General features: G+C 38.8%; 1 long non-coding RNA gene across 14 annotated transcripts in view; it reads left to right on the top strand.

Annotated features, from left to right (window-relative positions):
* Positions 1-19,276, top strand: part of LOC103351346 (uncharacterized) — a 103,547-nt gene that overhangs the window by 37,947 nt on the left and 46,324 nt on the right. For 2 of the 14 annotated variants that reach the window (XR_011387509.1, XR_011387491.1), the window contains exons 2-5: positions 9,192-9,354; positions 11,027-11,675; positions 14,753-14,851; positions 17,082-17,905. The exons of 2 other annotated variants lie outside the window; for them this stretch is intronic. This is a non-coding gene — a long non-coding RNA (uncharacterized lncRNA). Of the gene's footprint in view, positions 1-9,191; positions 9,355-10,514; positions 10,726-11,026; positions 11,676-14,752; positions 14,852-17,081; positions 17,906-19,276 lie in introns of all 14 variants that reach the window. 10 more of the 14 variants (XR_011387492.1, XR_011387501.1, XR_011387496.1 and 7 more) reach the window with 10 other exon arrangements.

Here is a 19,276-nt window from a genome sequence, read left to right as displayed (position 1 = left end):
AAGAATGTCTGGTATTTTGATTGGTATCACATTGAATCTGGTTTATTCCAAGTATTATTGAATCTATAAATCGCTTTTGGGAGAATGGACATTTTGATGATATTGATTCTTCCAATCCATGAGCATGAAATATTTTTCCATTTTTTGGTATCCTCTTCTATTTCTTTCTTTAAGATTTTGTAATTCTGTTGGTAGAGATCTTTGACATCCTTGGTTAAGTTTATTCCAAGGTATTTGATTTTTTTGTAGCTACTGTGAATGGGATTGATCATAGAAGTTCTTTCAGCCAGCACCGTGGCTCAATAGGCTAGTCCTCCACCTGTGGCGCTGGCACCCCGGGTTCTAGTCCCGGTCAGGGTGCTGAATTCTGCCCCAGTTGCTCCTCTTCTAGTCCAGCTCTCTGCTTTGGCCCAGGAGTGCAGTGGAGGATGGCCCAAGTCCTTGGGCCCTGCACCTGCATGGGAGACCAGGGGACAGAAGCACCTGGCTCCTGGCTTCGGATCAGCATGCTGCTGCGCCGGCCACAGCAGCCACTGGGGAGTGAACCAACGGAAAAGGAAGACCTTTCTCTCTGTCTCTCTCTCTCACTGTCCACTCTGCCTGTCAAAAAAAAAAAAAAAAGAAGAAGAAGAAGAAGAAGTTCTTTCTCAGCCGTGGCATTGCCTGTGTATACAAATGCTGTTGATGCCAAACTCTTCTATGAGTTCCAATAGTCTCTTAGTAGAGCTCTTTGGATCCCCTAGATAAAGAATCATATCATCTGCAAAGAGGGATAGTTTGACTTCTTCCTTCCCAATTTGTATCCTTTTAATTTCTTTTCTTGCCTAATGGCTCTGGCTAAAACTTCCAGTACTATATTAAATAGCAATGGTGAGAGTGAGCATCCCTGTCTGGTACCAGATCTCAGTGGAAATGCTTCCTACTTTTCCCCATGCTGGGTGTGGGTTTTTCATAAATTGCTTTGATTGTATTGAGGAATGTTCCTTCTATACCCAGTTTGCTTAGAGTTTTCATCATGAAAGGGTGTTGTATTTTATCAAATGCTTTCTCTGCATCTATTGAGATAATCATATGGTTTTTCTTCTGCAGTCTGTTAATGTGGTGTATCACATTGATTGATTTGCAAATGTTGAACCATCCCTACGTACCCAGGATAAATCCCACTTGGTCTGGGTGGATGATCTTTCTGATGTGTTGTTGTATTCTAGTGGCCAGAATTTTATTGAGGATTTTTGCGTTTGGCACATGCTCACTAGGACTTACCTCTGATGGTAGAGCTAGAAACGTGCCATGGGATTACAGTTCAATCCCATCAAAGTGGCATGTACAAATGCCATATTACTTGTTAAAGTGATCAGTTTAAGTTCATAATTGATCAAAAAGATAGGATTAAGTATCAAAGGGATTACATAAATAAGACCAGTGTCTGCTAATAATAACTGATAGAATTAAAAAGGAGAGAATGATCCAACATGGGAAGTGGAATACACAGCAGACTCATAGAATCGCAAATGCCCTAAACAGCACCCTGGCCTCAGAATCAGCCCTTAAGGCATTTGGATCTGGCTAAAAAGCCCTTGAGAGTTTCACAGGCATGGAAAGTAAAGACATTGTGGCAAAAAAATGACCTAAATCAAAGATCTCTGTGAGTGAGATCCCAGTGGAAAGAAGGGGCCATCAAAAAAGGAGGTACATTTCTCTGAAGGGAAGAGAGAACTTCCACTTTGAATATGGCCTTGTCTAAATAAGATTGGAGTTTGTGAACTCAAGAGGTTTCCATAGCCTTGACAGTTCATGACAAGAGCCTCGGGTGATTACTGACATAATAAATAAGAGCGTCAACTGTTAAATTAACAACAGGAGTCACTGTGCACTTACTCCTCATGTAGGACCTCTGTCCTTAATGTGTTGTACTATGTGAATTAATGGTAAAACTACTACTCAAACAGTACTCTATACTTTGTGTGTCTGTGTGGGTGCAGTCTGCTGAAATCTTTATAGAGTTGATCTTCTGTATATAAAGATAATTGAAAATGAATCTTGATGAAGAATGGGATGAGATAGGGAGTGGGAGATGAGATGGTTGCAGTTGGGAGGGAACTTATGGGGGAGAAAGCCGCTATAATTCAAGGTTGTATTTTGGAAATTTATATTTATTAAATAAAAGTTGAAAAAAATGATGTCACAGAGACTTAGCATAAAACCATTGAGGTCTGTGCTACATCATGAGATCTAGGAAACTAGGGGTGTCTACATATCCCTGGCATCTGACTTTATGCTTGATGCATACCTCATGATTAATGGCCATTGCTATTAAAGGCAGGGTGGTGAACAGAAAAGGGTCCAGACAAAATGGCAGGTATCAGACTTCTAGAGAATTCTAGATGGCAGACAGCTAGCTCAGTAGGAATCTTAGAAAGTACTTAGAAGCTACAATTAGGAAGCATAAGGTAGGGTCAGCATTGTGGAGCAGTGGAGTAAGCCTCTGCTTGCAACACAGACTCCCATATCAGAGTGCCAGTTTGAGTCCTGGCTGCTCTACTTGCTATCCAGCTCCTTACTAAGGTACCTGCGAAAGGGAATGATGGCCCAAGTGCTTGTGTCCCTGCTACCCTCATGAGAGACCTGGATTGAGTTCTGGGCCTCCTGACTTCTGTTGTGGCTATTTGGGAAGTGAACCAGTAGATGGAAGATCTCTCTGTGTCTCTCCCTATGTCTCACTCTGCCTTTCAAATAAATAAATCTTTCTTTAAAAAAGAAGACAACGAAGAAGAAGCCTAAGGGAACCAGAAGATATGAGTTCAAATTCTAACTCTGACACTCACCAGCTGAGTGGCCTGAGCTTTGTTTTCTTAATATGCAAAATGGAGAAAATAATGCGTATCTCGTTGTTGTGTATTTTATGTAGTACAAGTATACAGTAGGGACTCCGTAAAGATGAATTCCTCTTCCAGAAAGAGATGCTACAGGATGATTTTGCGGAGAGCCATGATCTTTGGAAATTTTCATTTCGAGGCATAAACTAATGCTACCAAAAAGTAGTATCTGTTTCTCATTGTTCCATCCATCAGTAGAATGTACTGCATGAATGTACTGAGTATGTACTCACCCTTAAGTCCCTCATCTATACATAATACTTCCAAAGATATAGGGTCTTTTAGAAGACATGGTGTTTTTCCTCCTGTGTGCAGAATTGCAGCACTTCAGAGATGGCAACCTGTCAGACAATGAGCACACTTTCTTGGAAATTCATTAGGAAAGTTCAGTATTCTAAGAGTTTGCAGTCTGGTCCTTCCTAAAACCCAGTATTTGATTTTCTATTATTTGCATGAAGACTGCCTATTTGATACCTAGTAAGTTGGACCATGATTCCCACTTATTTTCTTCCTGACATCTAAAATAGCTCACAAAAAACTTTTGATACTTTTGAATTTTAATATTTTTTTATTTGGAGAGAGAGAGATTGAGAGTCTCCATACACTGCCTCATGCCCCCAATGTCCACAATAGCTGGAACTGGGAGAGGCTGAAGCTAGGAGCCAGGAATACAACCCATGTCTCCTACATGGGCTATGGTCATCTTAACTGATAGGGTAACTGCCACCCAAGGTCTGCTGCATTTTTAATTGGTAGATGATCAGGAAATATACATTATTTTAATATTTTTTCCAAAAACAGCAACAGGATCAGGCATTTGGTTCAGTGGTTAAGACACCACTAGGACACTTGCATTCCATATCAACGTGTCTGGGCTGGATTTCAGCTCTTCCCAGCTGAAGTCCACCCTGTGAGGCAGCAGGTGGTGACTCAAGTGGTTGCAGATATCTGGGGAGTGAACCAAAGGATGAGAAATCTCTGTGTTTCCATGTGTCTCTCTATCTGCCTTCCAAAAAAGGGGGGGGGGCAGCAAAATGTCAAAAAAGTAAGTCTACTTAAAGCATAGATAAGTGGATTCCAAATGGTTTTATAGTTTTTAATTACTCATAGGTAGTCTCATTACCTCACAGGCAAATTTTACCATCCTTACAAGTTCACTTGCAGTGACAATTCTTTTACAAAACCCTCCTCTCACTTCCTGATTGGTAGGCAAGCTCTCACTTTGGACCAGTTTTGTGGCAGCTCATTCACATTCATTTGCTCATTAAGTGGGTAAAGAATATAATTAAGAATTCACTGTATGTAATTTATGTTTGACACAGTCTTTAGTTGCTTTGTTTTGTTTTTCTTGAATCCTTCACAACTGTGGATGGTTCTAGCCCAGCAAGGATATAGACGTCCCCAGCATCTAGAATGGCTCTGGGCAGGAGCAAGGGGGAGCTGGGCTGGAGCCACCACCCACTGTGATTGCCAGCGGACTCCTCCAATGTATCTGGTTTGGGATGATTATTAAAACACAGTAATAGCCAGTGCGGCGGCTCACTAGGCTAATCCTCCGCCTAGCGGCACCGGCACACTGGGTTCTAGTCCCGGTCGGGGCGCCGGATTCTGTCCCAGTTGCCCCTCTTCCAGGCCAGCTCTCTGCTAAGGCCCAGGAGTGCAGTGGAGGATGGCCCAAGTCCTTGGGCCCTGCACCCCATGGGAGACCAGGAGAAGCACCTGGCTCCTGCCATCGTATCAGTGCAGTGCGCCGGCCGCAGTGCGCCAGCCGTGGCGGCCATTGGAGGGTGAACCAATAGCAAAGGAAGACCTTTCTCTCCATCTTTCTCTCTCACTGTCCACTCTGCCTGTCAAAAAAATTAAAAAATTAAAAAAAAAAAAAACTTGAGGCTTGGAAAGGTTTGGTTGTTTTCCCAAGGTCACTCCACTGGGGCATCATGATGTACTGACTCTGAGTAAGCTACATGAAATGCCCTCGTCCTGCTTGGGCTCATAGTACGTGTTTAACAAATACCACTTTCTGTTATTCCCATTATTATCATTTCTTAAAGTAATGAGGGTAGATATTCCAAGAACTTCTGAACTGTGTGTTCCTTTTGCTGTATCAAGATATTCCTTTCTTCTTTCTTTTTTTTTTCTTTCTGACTGAAAATTATAACAACAAACATGGTCACTCCCTCGGTACCAAATTATACAGTTCCTAGGATAGCACTTTGAAAGCTGTAAAGTATTCATAAAACTTTAGGTATTATTGTGTTTTCTTCTAATAGTAATTATAATTGTTATATTTTATTATCATATTAAATTGTAATTGAAGCTACTATGATTATTGTAAGCCTGTCTCCTTCATTGTGAGCCCTATTGAGTAGGACTCTTTTCTCATTCTTTGCATCCATGGAGCAGGTACTTAAGTGATGTTTAATAAATGCACAAAGTACAATTGCATTTTTTGTTTTAAGAGGAGTCTTAGATCTATGGAAAAGTCTAGATTTGGTCAAAGCTGATCCAGAGGCACACTCAACTGTTAACATTTGTTGGTAATATATGTTGGCAATTCAAGCAACATATATAGTCTGGTAAGATGGGGCTCATTGGCTCACTGTCTCATCCTACAAAGATATATTGAGCACCTAGTATCTGCCAAGCACTGCTCCAGACAAAAGGAAAAAAAGCAGAGGCTAGAAAGGTGATGTCTAGTGAAGGTGGCTGAAAATGCATAAGTATGAAAATTGCAGATTGCAATGGGGGGTGAGGAAAGCAAAAAGGACTAAAGTGGGAAGAATAAGACCAATAACCAAGCAATATCTTTAACAAATCAGTAACATTTTATGAACAATTAAATACAAGTAATAAAACTTAAAAAGAACAAAAAGAAGGATGTGTTACCATTAAAAAAAAATGAACAGTTAAAACCAACCAGAATGTTGGAGAAACCCAATACGGCATGCAAACACCACAAATGAAAACACCTGTAACAAAAATGAATACTGTAACCACATTGAAGGCAGAGAGAGAAATGTCTAATCTAAATAACTTTGGAAAACAATAATTTGACTGGATGCTGTAAGGGTACCACAAAAAGAACTGCACAAATGCAGCTATCTACATAGTAACTGTGTTACTCATAGGGATATTGGTAAAACATTTTGAAACTAATTTATATGAGTACTAAAAATGAACAAATAAATATATATGCTGTAGACAACAAAAACTAGATGTCTAATTATTGGAGAAAGCAATTACAAATAAAGATTTAAAATAAAAAAGGGGGCTGACATTGTGATACAGCTGGTTAAGACACCACATCCCATATATCCAAGGTTTGAGTCCCTGCTGCTCCACTTGCAATCCAGCTTCCTCCTATCATTCCTGGGAAGGAATCAGCAGAAGGCTCAAGTGCTTGAGCTCCAGCCACACCTATGGGAGACCAGAATGTGGTTCCTGGATCCTAGCTTTGTCCTGGCCCAGCTCTGCACATTGCAGGTATTTGGAGCATGAACCCACAGATGGAAGATCTCTCTCAGTCTCTCTCTCTGTGTGTGTGTGTGTGTGTGTGTGTGTGTTTATGTAGCTCTCTGCCTTTCCAAAAAGTAAATAAATAAATAAACATTTGTTTAAAAAAAGAAAATGGCTAAAGTGAAAGAGAATTATGGTGTAGGACATGATATGTTGTTTCTTTAGGTAAGGCAGTCAGGGGATGGCTCTGAGGAGGTAACATGTGCTCTGGGACTGGATGAAGAAGTATCAGCCAAGTCCAGATCTGGGAAGCAGTTGTTCTAGTGAGCAATAAGACCACAGAGCAGAACTGGAGCTGACATATCGAGGGACGGCAGGCCAGAGTTGCTGCAGAGAAGTGAGGTCAGAAAAGTAGTCAGAAGCCAACTTCTTTTTTTTTTTTTTTTTTTTTTTTTTTTTTTTTTGACAGGCAGAGTGGACAGTGAGAGAGAGAGACAGAGAGAAAGGTCTTCCTTTTGCCTGAAGCCAACTTCTTTAGTGTCTTATTAGCTCTAGTTTGGAATTTGAGTTTAATTACAAGGTCCATAAGAAAGCCATTGGAGGGTTTTAAGCAAATACATAACATACTCTGACTTATGCTTAAAAATATCTCTCTGGCTTCTGATGCAGGATGTGTTAAAGAAGCAAAAAGGTAAACATGGAGACCAATTAAAAGGTTGTTTCTATTTGATTTTTATTTTTCCTGGTTAGCCTAAGAATTATTTGCATTCTTATAATAACCTTCCATGAGTTAATGTGATTACGTTTCACTTATAAGAATTTTACAGTGTGATATTCTGGTCTATGTTACTTTGGCATACCACTCTAAGCCACATTTTGGCACAGTTACCTTTAAGGAAATCCATGTATTTATAAGATGCTCTTTGTGTGTGTGGTTTTCCTTTAGCAAAGGACTTCCTGTAGCATTTCTTGTAGTGTAAGTCTTTTGGTGATGGATTATCTAAGTCTGTGTTTACTTAGAAAAAGGCTTTTTTTTCTTAATTCTATGAAGTTTATTTTTACTAGATATAGGATTCTTGATTGACAAGTCTATCTTTTTTTTTTTCCTTTTTAGCTCTCTAACAATGTTGTTCCATTGTCTTCTGACTTTCATTGTTTCTGATGAGAAGTCATCGATGTTTTTGTTTTTGTTTTTGGTCTTGTTCCTCTGTATATACTTGGCTATTTTAAGCTTTTTCTAATTGTCTTTGGATGCCAGCAATGTGACTAAAATGTGCCTAGGCATGGTTTTGATTGTTTTTGCTTCCTGCAATTTGTTGAGTTTCTTATATCTGTGTGTCGATATTTTTCATCAAATGTTGAAGGGAAATGGCTATGAGATCTTCAAATACTTGTTTTGAGTCAGTTTCTCTTTCTCTCCTGGAATTCCAATTGCACCTATATTAGATCATTTTCTAATTGTCCCTCAGTTCCCTGAGGTATGTTCATTATTTCAGTTTCACTCTCTGTTTTTGAAGTTCTTAGATATATTCTGCAGTGTCTGGGCTTCTATTAAGACCATTCATGAGCAGTTGTTATGGTACAACAGGTTAGGCTGCCCCTTGGGATGCTCCCATCCCTATCAGAGTGCTAGTTCAAGTCCTGGCTCCTCTGATTCTGATGCAGCTTCCTGCCAATTTGCCTGGGAAGGCAGTGCATGATGGTCCAACTCCTTGCCACTCATATGAGAGATTCAGATGGAGATCTTGTTTCCTGGCTTCCACTTGACCCAGCCCCAGCTACTGCAGCATTCAGGGAGTGAACCAGCAGATGGAAGATGTCTCTCTCTCTCTCTCTCCCCTTCAAGTAAATAAAAAAAATAAACATTTAAAGCCCATTTAGTATAAAGTTTTATAAAAATAATTTTTATATCATATTTTTACTTTTAGAATGTACATTTGGTCATTTTTATAGTTTCTGTTTGTGTTCTCAAATTTTTCATTGGTTCACCTATCTTGCTTATTTTTGCTTTCAGTTCTTGACTTATCTCTGAATCTCTTTTGACTATGTTTTCCCCCTTGGTTATTTTTTTTTATTTGTTTGCATAGCATTGACTTTTTTTTCATTGTATACTGGCTTCTACATTGTTGCAAGATTGCATTTACTTGTCTTCCTTTGAAGAATGTTTGATTTTATTCTATGGAGTGGTTAATTTACTCACAAATTCACTTGATCCAATTGAGTATGCTTTTAAAGTTTTTGAGAGAGTTTGTAGAGTAACTCTTATTACTCTTAAGATTGTGCCTTTCTGAGCTCTCAGTTAAATGCCTAGTACGTACATTTCTGGTCTCTCTATTGTGGCTGCTTGAATCACCAGTGTGTCTCAATATTATGCAATCTCTGGAATCTCTGTTCAGCTTACAGTTTCTCAGTAAACATTGTCTTCCAGGGCTCACAGAGTCCTTTGCTGTGCATACACAATTTAATGGTTAGTTAAAGATTTAAGGAGACATTTATGAACGTTTCTGGAGCTCTCTCTTTCTGTATGTTTCTTTGTCTTTGGTACCCACTGCACAATTCCCAGTGATCTTAAGCTCTAGTATCTACCTCAGTGAGATCCTTGTCCTCTGTGTCAGTTGCTCATTCTTGTACAACAGTCTAGTAGCTGCTTGTGAGTAGAAGCCTTAAAATGAGTCTGGAACTGATAGCATGTTTTTTTTCCTTTTCTCAGGGATCTCATTGTTATTTGAACTAAGCATACCATGTACTGGCATAGGTTTTATATTGGTTTATAACAGGAGGACCAGCCTGGTCCTAATTACTCCATAATGGCTAAAAGTTAGAAGTCTGTATTATAACTAAATGATTTATTTTCAATAGTTCACATCCCTTCATCTCGGATGGCCATAGCTTTTATCTCTGAGAAGCATGTTATCTTTGAAAAGGCATGTGAAGTTATATATGTTGTATAGACAAGGAGGACCACCAATGTGATGCATGCAATTGAGGTGTTGCTTACAAACTCTGCTATAATGCTTTTCTTGTAAGTATGACTACATGCTTTTGTATATTTGTGTGTGAGAAAGTAAGGAGTATGGCAGAGGGGTCCAGGAAAGAGAGGAGGCAAATATGAAAGTAAGAAAGACTCACTGAAAGGGCCAGAGCCATTATTTTTAAAAATAACTTTCACCATAAAAATAACTTTAAAAACTTTTAACATTTTTATACTCTTGTAATATTAACTAAAAATTTGAATGCATTTAGTGTGCCAGGCATTGTTCTAAATGTTCTCTGCATTTTAACTTGAATTACCCTTTGTGAAGGGTAGGTACCTGTTTTCTGTCCATTTTACAGATTAGAAAACTGAGATATAGAGCGACAGCATAATTTGACCAAGGTTGATGTTTAATAGGTAGGAGTAGGGATTTGATCCAAAGAGATCTACCTCTTAAAATGTACACTTGAAACCTTTATACTACTTTCATAGCAGAGAGGGATCTTGTTGCTGCCCCTGCACCACTTCCCTGTGTCCAAACTAAAAAAACAAATCCATGCTAAGTTTCGCTGAGCTATAAAAACATCCCTGGGACTAGGTGCTGATGAGAGATGCTCCACAATTGAGAACATGGACATCCCACATGTTTTTCACCCTGGGCTCTTTAGCAGCTGCCATCCCACTGATACCAGTCCCCAGCACCCTGTTTTGATGGTCAACTGAGCTTCCAGTATGGGTAAAAGCTGATGAGTGACTCAGGGATTTTGAGCACCTACCTTCTTAATCTGAACTGCCTGAGGGACCAGATGACGACGGTGATAAACCATCTTTTCCGAGATGGAAGAAGTACTTGGGCTAAAAATCACTTCCCTAAATCATTAGTAATTCACACCAGGAGATGTGCAACCTCATTCTGCTTCTGACTTTGGGATGATGAGATTGGGAGGGTAGATGGGGATCCCAACTAGAAGGCTGGGGTCTTTATGGGATTTTTGCTCTTACTTCTTTCCCTGAGCACTGAGCTCTCCCTTTGAGGGGGGGGGGGGAGTTCTTCCTGTAGTCTAAGATCTCAAGAAGGAAGGAGACGGCAGATTGTGGGCTATTATTATGGCATGATCATTTCTCTTTGGCCACCAAGCAGTTGTTCCCTGAGTCATGAACTACTCAATTCAGTGCCTGTCGAACTAAACTGCCTTTGAAATTCAAAGGAGGGAGCCTGTGTGTGCCAAAACCAAGCCCCTGAGTCACCAGCACACAGCAGGAAGATCGCAATGAACAGGGTCAAAATCGCCAGGACCCAGCCCTCACAGTGAGTGTGGACCCTCAAGTGCCCGTTCCTGAGAAACCATCCCAGGTCATCAAATCACGTGTCCTCACAGACAGGAGGTGCTATTGTCTGTTCTCTCCACTGTCTGCAAGGTTCGTGATTAGTGATTCATCTCCCTAAGTATCTTTTTACATGGATTGAGCCATGCATTATGGCAGTCGTATTTTATTTGGAATGTCCAAGGAACCTGCATTAGACCTTACAGCTTATGAAATAAAACAGGTGCAGTTTGTATTTTGAATTATCATATCTTAACTACTAGAAAGACCTGATGTAGACAGATCTACCTGGGCCCATTTTAGAACAGCAAAAACATTAGTGTCTTTTCTCTCTTGTCGACTACAGTTCTGCAATTATTCTTTATAATTGTTATTTTTCTTTTCTTTTTGGAAGGAGTCTCCTGCTGAAGAAAGAATTTAAAGAGATGCAAAAGTTCCAGGGAACTTTCCTCTAAGACTAATAACACCAGGGTAGCTTTGATTGTATTTATTTATGTTCATTATTTTTTCCACATGAAAAAATATGTGTCTCCAGAGATCTTGGGTTAGAAGTTTTTATTTTCTTCGCACTGGTTGAAGAAGAATCCCAAACTCCACTGGTTTTCATGCATTTGTTTGTTTACTTCATGAAGAATTTCAGGTGGTGCTTGACAATTTATAAAATCAAGAAATATTCTTTCACATTTTGTATATTAAATATGTAGTCCAACTAGCATTTTACCATACAAAGAGACTGAGCCACAAGGCAGTGTAAATTTTTGGTTAAGTATTTGGGGGTTATTTTGGGAGTCATCCCAAGTAGTAATAGCCAACTCAAGAAATAGCCTACTGAATGGTAGGTTAAATATGGGCTCTATTTCCTCATGGATGCCCCATCTCTTTTCCCCTTTTTATTCTTCCAAAAACTAAGCAGGTGTTCCTCCCTCCAGCAAACTACTTGGAAAGATTCATGTCATCAGATGCTGAACTAGAAATTATGAAACATTACCGTCAGTTTCTGAGTATTCCAGGACTAGACGTCAACCAGAAACTTCATGGTTTAGGTAGGGCTCAAGGGCCTAGAAAACAACGTCTAAGCTGCAATGGTATGAGCTCCAAGGTTAAAAATAGAGGACCAGAGTTTTATTGCCTTTGATTGTGACATACTCCACATGAACGTCAGTAGGGCTCAAACGTGCATTGAAGGCAGCCAAAGGGTAAATAAATTAAACTGAAGTGACTCAGAAGGCCCATAGGGAGCAAAGATGTGCAGAGATAACTGGGGTTTGTTTTTGAGAACAACCTCAGAACTCAAGGAAGAGAACCTCATTAGAACACTCAAAGAACCATTGTACCAAAATGAGTGTCATTTGTAAACTTTCTTGACAGATGGAAGAGAACATATGTGTGATGATCGAAGGCAACTGATATCCATGTTTTGGAAGTTCCTGGATACTTACATACATTCAAGCCAATGCACTTTTCCTTTTTAGCTCACAGAATAGCTGGATCGTGTGTACCACGAACATCCATCTAGAAAGACAGACTAAAATATGTCGATGGAAAGACCTTGGGGCCAGCGCCATGGCTCACTTGGTTAATCCTCCACCTGCGGCGCCGGCATCCCACATGGGCTCCAGGTTCTAGTCCCGGTTGCTCCTCTTCTAGTCCAGCTCTCTGCTGTGGCCCAGGAAGGCAGTGGAGGATGGCCCAAGTGCTTGGGCCCTGCACCCCATGGGAGACCAGGAGGAAACACCTGGCTCCTGGCTTTGGATTGGCGTAGCGGCCATTTGGGGGGTGAACCAACGGCAAAGGAAGACCTTTCTCTCTCTCTCTCTCTCTCACTGTCTAACTCTATCTGTCAAATAAAAAAAATTTAAAAAAAAGACCTGAGGCTTCTCTCAATTCCACTTAATAACTTGCTTCTTGGAACAGCCTCTTGCTGGAGCAGTGAACTACTACTACTGAGACTTTCTCTGTAGACTATTTTCTCTCAGTGATTCGCCTTTATTGGCCTTTTTAGCATTGCTGCATTTTCCTGTAGCAGGATATGGCCCAGTTGTCCACTGACTTTCATGAAGGCCTCCATGGAAGGTTTTGAAGTCTACTGGTTAAAAGGGAAAAGTGCTTTTGTGTTTGATCAGTGTGGAGGCAGTTAGAAACAATGCTGAGTCACACTTTAAAGCAGCTGCATAGCAAACAAAGTTAGAGGGTTTTATCACTGGCTTTGAAGTCAGCAAGCTTGGGTCCTGAACCTTGCTGTATCAAGAACAGGACTCTCGATATCTGCAGGCTTCATTTACCTTCTCTTTAAATACCAACATCTATGGAGCACTTACCACATACCATCCATTGTATTCAGCCTTTTTATTCATGGAAATTGCACACTGATCCCAGGGCATACACTTAATCATGCCCATGTTACAGATAAGGAAACTGAGGCTCAGAAAGGCTAGGAGGCTTCCTCGGGGTTATATGAATAGAAAATCAAAGGACCGAGATTCCAATTCTCATCAGTCTTATTGCAGTCAGAACTCTTAACCACTCCGAAATGGGGCTAATCATGGATCTTTGTTGACACTGTAAGAATTCAAAGAGATAGTGTTTGTAAAAAAATTCGTATACCCTTGTTGGGTGTTAAAATTGCTAAAATGAGATGACTTAAGAAAGGAAAAACTAAGAAGTTGCATACCGCTGTCACTGAATGCCTATAAACCAGAGCTAATTTGTTCCATGTAAACCAACCTGGAATGTTTGTTTTCTTGGCAGGATCCCATTAAAATAGTAACTATGATCTGCTACATAAATCAGGCGGGATGGATGACCATTCTGCTCTAAGTTGTGTCAAGTCTATAGCAGGCTGGACAGCCTCAAAGACAAAAAGAAGGGACTGTGGTCCATTTGTTACCTCTGAGCTGAGCTGCCCTGGTTTGCTTATTTGACTAAGTTATGAAGATATTTGCACAGAAGTTTAGCCCTAGCACCCCAGAAGCAATACTGTGGGTTACTGATAATCCAAAAAAAAAAAAAATGTTATTTGCTTAACTTGTGGAGCTTAAGAAGATCAGTGTCTGAGAAACAGAGACATCATGTTCCTTCAGTCACCAATGTAATAAATACAATACACAGTACCAGGGTTTTTTTGAATTTTTTTTTTTATTTTTTGACAGGCAGAGTGGACAGTGAGAGAGAGAGACAGAGAGAAAGGTCTTCCTTTTGCCGTTGGTTCACCCTCCAATGGCCGCCGCGGCCAGCGCACTGCAGCCGGCGCACCGCGCTGATCCGATGGCAGGAGCCAGGAGCCAGGTGCTTTTCCTGGTCTCCCATGGGGTGCAGGGCCCAAGTACTTGGGCCATCCTCCACTGCACTCCCTGGCCACAGCAGAGAGCTGGCCTGGAAGAGGGGCAACTGGGACAGAATCTGGCGCCCCAACCAGGACTAGAACCCGGTATGCCGGCGCCGCAAGGCGGAGGATTAGCCTAGTGAGCCGTGGCACCGGCCAGTACCAGGTTATTTTTTTCAGGTAGAAGTTTGAATGGATCTCTACAAATAGTAAATTTAGAAACAGTGATCAAAATGCTTTGCAGATTTATAGTTTAAAAACAAACAAAAGAAAAAAGCAACAACCTGGATTTTCCAAAACATTTGTCTGACTGTTAAATACTAGTTCTCAGAAATGCGTAAGACCTAAAGGTGTGGGTCACAAAGCCAACACCTGTATTCTCCTCTGTTGGTTCTGTATATTCCAAAGTCAGTGCACTGTGTATGCTCTGTGGGCCGCTCTTCTCCATTCAGAACTGTTAGCAAGTGGTGAACCAGGTGGAAGAGAAGGCCGAGGTCCTTCCCTTTCTTCCTCCTCCTCCTCCTCCTCCTTCTTCCTCTTCTTCCTCTTCTTCCTCTTCCTCCTCTTCTTCCTCTTCCTCTTCTTCTTCTTCTTCTTCCTCTTCTTCTTCTTCTTCCTCTTCTTCTTCTTCTTCCTCTTCTTCCTCCTCTTCTTCTTCTTCTTCTTCTTCTTCTTCTTCTTCTTCTTCTTCTTCTTCTTCTTCTTCTTCTTCTTCTTCTTCTTCTTCTCTCTCTCCCTCTCTTGTTGTTGTTGTTAATTGATGGATTTTATTGCTAATTCTTTTAAATTTTGTTTAAGGGATTCAATATCACGACACTTTGAGATGCGACGCTTTCGGACATCCCTTCCCTTCCCTTGGCTGCAATCAGGGAGTCAGCAAGAAGGCTTCAGTCATTGGTAGGGAGGCCATGACTCCATACGCCATGGAGTTTCTCGGGCAAATAAGCCTCCTGCAAGAGTCAAACTACAGAGTTGCTTTGTTTCTCGTTCTCCTAGTACTGAGGAACCTGATTAAGCTGATTGGTTATTTTAGGGTTATTTGGACAGATATGCACGTAAATACTAAGCAGATGAAGAGTAAAGGCACTGAGGTCACCTAGAATGTCTCAATATGAAAACACAAACTCATGCCCTGGCTATCAGGTATTAGACCCTTTGGGAGCCTGCAGGCTGAGATTTGGAGTTCATGTTTTCATTCTTTGTAAAGAGATATTTAAACTTAATCATAATAACTCCCCAACTAGAAATGAGGATATTTGAGCTGATGGATGGCTTTTTTTTCTCCCAGGAGTCTGTGTTGATAGAAAAACATCTATCAGAATTACAAACTTGCATCCCACTTAGTGAATGTTTAATAATTTATTTTTATTGAAAATAATATTTTCTGGAACCGGGGGCTACACCAGGAAATTCGCAGAATAATCTTCATACGTTAAAGTTATTTTAGTTGATTTCCATCTGCTGAGTTATAAGGGCTTCTGTCCTGGAAACCAAAGCTGCCTGCTGCTACCGGCTTGGTTGAGTCACAGAACCAGTTATATAGTGAGAGCTCTACCATTTCCCCTTTTGTCCAAAAATAGGAAAGAGTTTGCCCCCTAAACAATGTGAAGTGGTTTTGGAAAGCTGCATGGACTTCGTCCTTTGAGAGGCCAATAGAGACTAACTGCCCTAGGGAGAGAAAGAGAGCTGGACGCACTGTGCCTCCTTGTGGGGAGAGGGAGTTGTGGGCTTTTGATCCCTACTCATCTTAGTTGACTTCCATAGCTTTTATTATCTAAGGCTGGCATCGCACTTTCATTGTATCAGGCAGAACACGTAGATTTACTTTCAGAATACTTAGAGGAGGTACTAAAGAAAGTGAACGAATTTTACGAAGCAAAGTATTGTTAACTAATGATAGAATTTGCACATTTTGGGGGGTAAGATAAATGTTGCAGACTTACTAGCCCAGCCTCCTGGCCCCTCAGTCTGACTTTGAGGAGAAAAGAGGACATGGAGAAGGAAGCCTCACATGGGAATTGAATTCTCTTCTGAATTTTTTTGGTGTGGATCATAAGAGTACATCCAAGCCGAAATGGCTTTAGGAAATACCATTTCAAAAGACAATCACATGGATTTTAACACTGAGTAGGGGGTTATGGATCTACAGATCTACGAAGTTTATGATCACAACTCATTTTCTTTGAAAAAACATTTTTTTTTTATTAGCTCAATTAGATGAATGACTGACTAACAGGTCCTATTTGTGATGATAAAAAGCACGCTTTCTGTCAATCATTTTGTGGGTCTCAACAATACCAGCAAAAACAACAAAAAAGAAAAATGATATTGCATTTTATTTTAAGTCCTGTTGATCAACAAAATTCAACGAGGTATATGATTTTTAGATTTTGTGGTTAAAGATTTATTGTCTAGGTTTAAATCTGGAGGAATAAAAATTCATTCATTTAAAATACCTGAAAATGAAGGAATCACGCAAATCGTCCCTCAGTAGTTTACAAGGGTTCTTCAAAAAGTTCACGGGAAAACAGAATTAAAAGATGAGTTTATTTTGGTGCAAAGAAATCCATGAACAGCTTTTTCATAATATAAATTCTCATGAAGTTTTTGAAGACCCCTCCTATACAGGGATTTAAATTTTTTTTGTACCAAATTAAATTTATCTTTTCATTCCATTTTGTATGAACTTTCTGAGGTACCCCTGGAAACAATAGTACATGTTGGAGCAATAGGACAGTATTTATTAGAGTTCCCGATCCAATCATGTTTTTAACTCTTTCTAATCTGCCATTAGCTATTTGAAAATACATTGAATAAACCTTTGATTTCTTTCTCTTTCCTTCTTTTGTTTCTTTCTTTCTCTCTGTTCCTATATCATATTCCTCAATGTTACTTTTTAAAAAGGAAACCTGTATTTTTGTCTTGTAACATGATTCATAACTTTTTTTATGATTAGTAACTTTTTAAAAACAGTCTAGTCAATCATAATTGAAAAAAATCTTATGTTTAACAAATTAAACTATCGCTGCATTCAATTTTCTTTTCTAAAAAGAATTACCTTTGAGTAGTAATTTATCAGTGTGTTTTTAAAAACAAAGATTTTTTTTCTTACTTTTCATTTTTGTAGAATGGAGGTAAGACACTCTTATTTGTTCATGAAAACCAGGGGAAAGAAGGAAGCAGTACTTCAGGTTTTTCTTGATGGAAATGCCAAATTAAAAAGATCTGTGGTAAGCTTTAAAAGAAGAAAAAGTAAAGCTCTGTTGGTTTTTGAAACATGTATGCAGATTTCTGGATCATGACTGCTTAAAATGTCAGAAGATTTCTGGAAGGCCTCAGATACATCAGAGAAGTGACGTGTGGAAGACAGTGATCTCAATTCAAACTGCAGTGTTAAAAAAAAAAAAAAAAAAAGAAAGAAAGAAAGAAAAAAAATCACAGTCCTTCCAAGCCTTATTCAGCCTAGTTGCCTGTCTAGACACGCAAATTGAACTGGAGTTGAAGCAATTATTCAGATAATTCAAAGGAAAAAAAAATTTCTTGGCTGAAAGAGATGTGGGGAGCCCGAGTATCTGGACTGTTTGCCTTCACTGATCAATGCCCCCCGTAGTCGCACTTAGCGCTGCAAATTTGAAGACCACAGGATTTGAGTCAGGGAGAAAGTTCACGAACATTATTTTTTTTTTCTTGTGCATTCAACTTCAATCAAATGTGTATAATTTAAAGGAAAGAAAAGAAAGGCTCTTGGGGAATCTTCTTTCAAAAAAATAAAGTTGTTTTGATAAGAAATAAACAAATATTGCATTAGTAAGGACTACCTTCTCTTCCAAAAATGTTCTCTGAAGACTAACCTTCTCAGTGCCTTTCTTTTACAGATGATAGAGCAAGATTTAGCAGAAGAGAGGCTCATTAGGCTCTCTGTAAACTGGATGTGATGCCTTGCAGTTAAGTGTATGTGGTATTTTATATTCTTGTCCATTACACATTTAAATAAAGGAATTACTACCTGCGAATCTAGCACTCACTAGGGTACTTACTGACAGGTGATAAAACAACAATTAAGCTATGACATCACAATGATTCAGAAATTTAGAAGTAATCACATCGATCTGGTCAGCATGGATAATCTTTCAAAAATATTTTGAAAATCCATCATAAATATATTTTAAAAACTTTATAAATATTGACATAAAACTAAACTGTGCTGCAAATTTTGAGGTAAAAACCAGGTAAACTAATAGTCCATGAAATATTTACAGTAAAATTTGAAATGCAATCATGCCAGAAATTATTACAGCCAAGGCCTGTCATATGTCCATTAGAAAATTAGAAGCATAATATTTAAGCCTCTGACACTAGGCTGCATATTTACCTCATTTGTTCTTCAAATATAGACTGTAGAATGCATTCAACATTATTTTTAATACTGCTTTAAAAGTTAAATTCAAATTAATTTAAAATACTGCTTTAAAAAAAGATTTGGACACACACAAAATTTAAAGGATAGTTCTACAAACAAAAATCTTATCAAAATGTTTTCAAATATTAGACATAAAATGGCTACTATTTGTTTATAAAAAACCTACTTTCTGAAATTAGATTGACAAGCTATAAAAAGAAAGCAAAACCAAAAATTAAATTTCAATCAAATCTAACTTTTAAGACTCTTATTACAATTTTGTGATTTCTGAGAAATTTTTCAAGATGACAGATTTAAATATTTTAAACTGTAAGCATAAAAGTTTTATAAAGTTTATGGCAACATATTGGTCGGAATCACTAAGTGGTTAAAAGCAATTATATTTAAAATATCACGTATTTTCAGAATTGAAGTAAAAATAGAAAATTCTAAAATAATCTGAGAGCTAAACTTTGATTATTAACAAATTAATTTTTCAATTGACTCATACTTCAGAAAAAGTAGATATGATTCAAATGTTTTAAAGAATTATAATATAATTTATTGTAAGCAAACAAAAAATTTTGTCATGTTTCTGAGAACCTCATTTTAAAAGGAATGACCATATTATATGAGGAGTATGTTATCCCTACAAATTACATTGCTCAAATTTTTACCAAGTAGGAATATTTTTGATGAAGGCAAACTGATAACTATAGAAGTTCACTGTCAGCTTAGGCCTGATATGTGAGTCTATAATTCATAAAAATATTAGAAAGACAAATATAAACAATTTTGATCTAGCAGTTAACTATTATTTTTGACTGTTAAAAAATCAGTAAGATTGCTTTCTCCCCCAAGAAAATTTTTGAGAATTTCTAAATCTTAATATGAAGTATTTGTAATTCATAAATATTTTACTT

The sequence above is a fragment of the Oryctolagus cuniculus genome, chromosome 1 (genome assembly GCF_964237555.1).
Source record: "Oryctolagus cuniculus chromosome 1, mOryCun1.1, whole genome shotgun sequence".
In the NCBI taxonomy this organism is placed as follows: domain Eukaryota; kingdom Metazoa; phylum Chordata; class Mammalia; order Lagomorpha; family Leporidae; genus Oryctolagus; species Oryctolagus cuniculus.
Note: the sequence above shows the minus strand (reverse complement) of the source record. Positions and strands in the feature narration are given on the sequence as shown.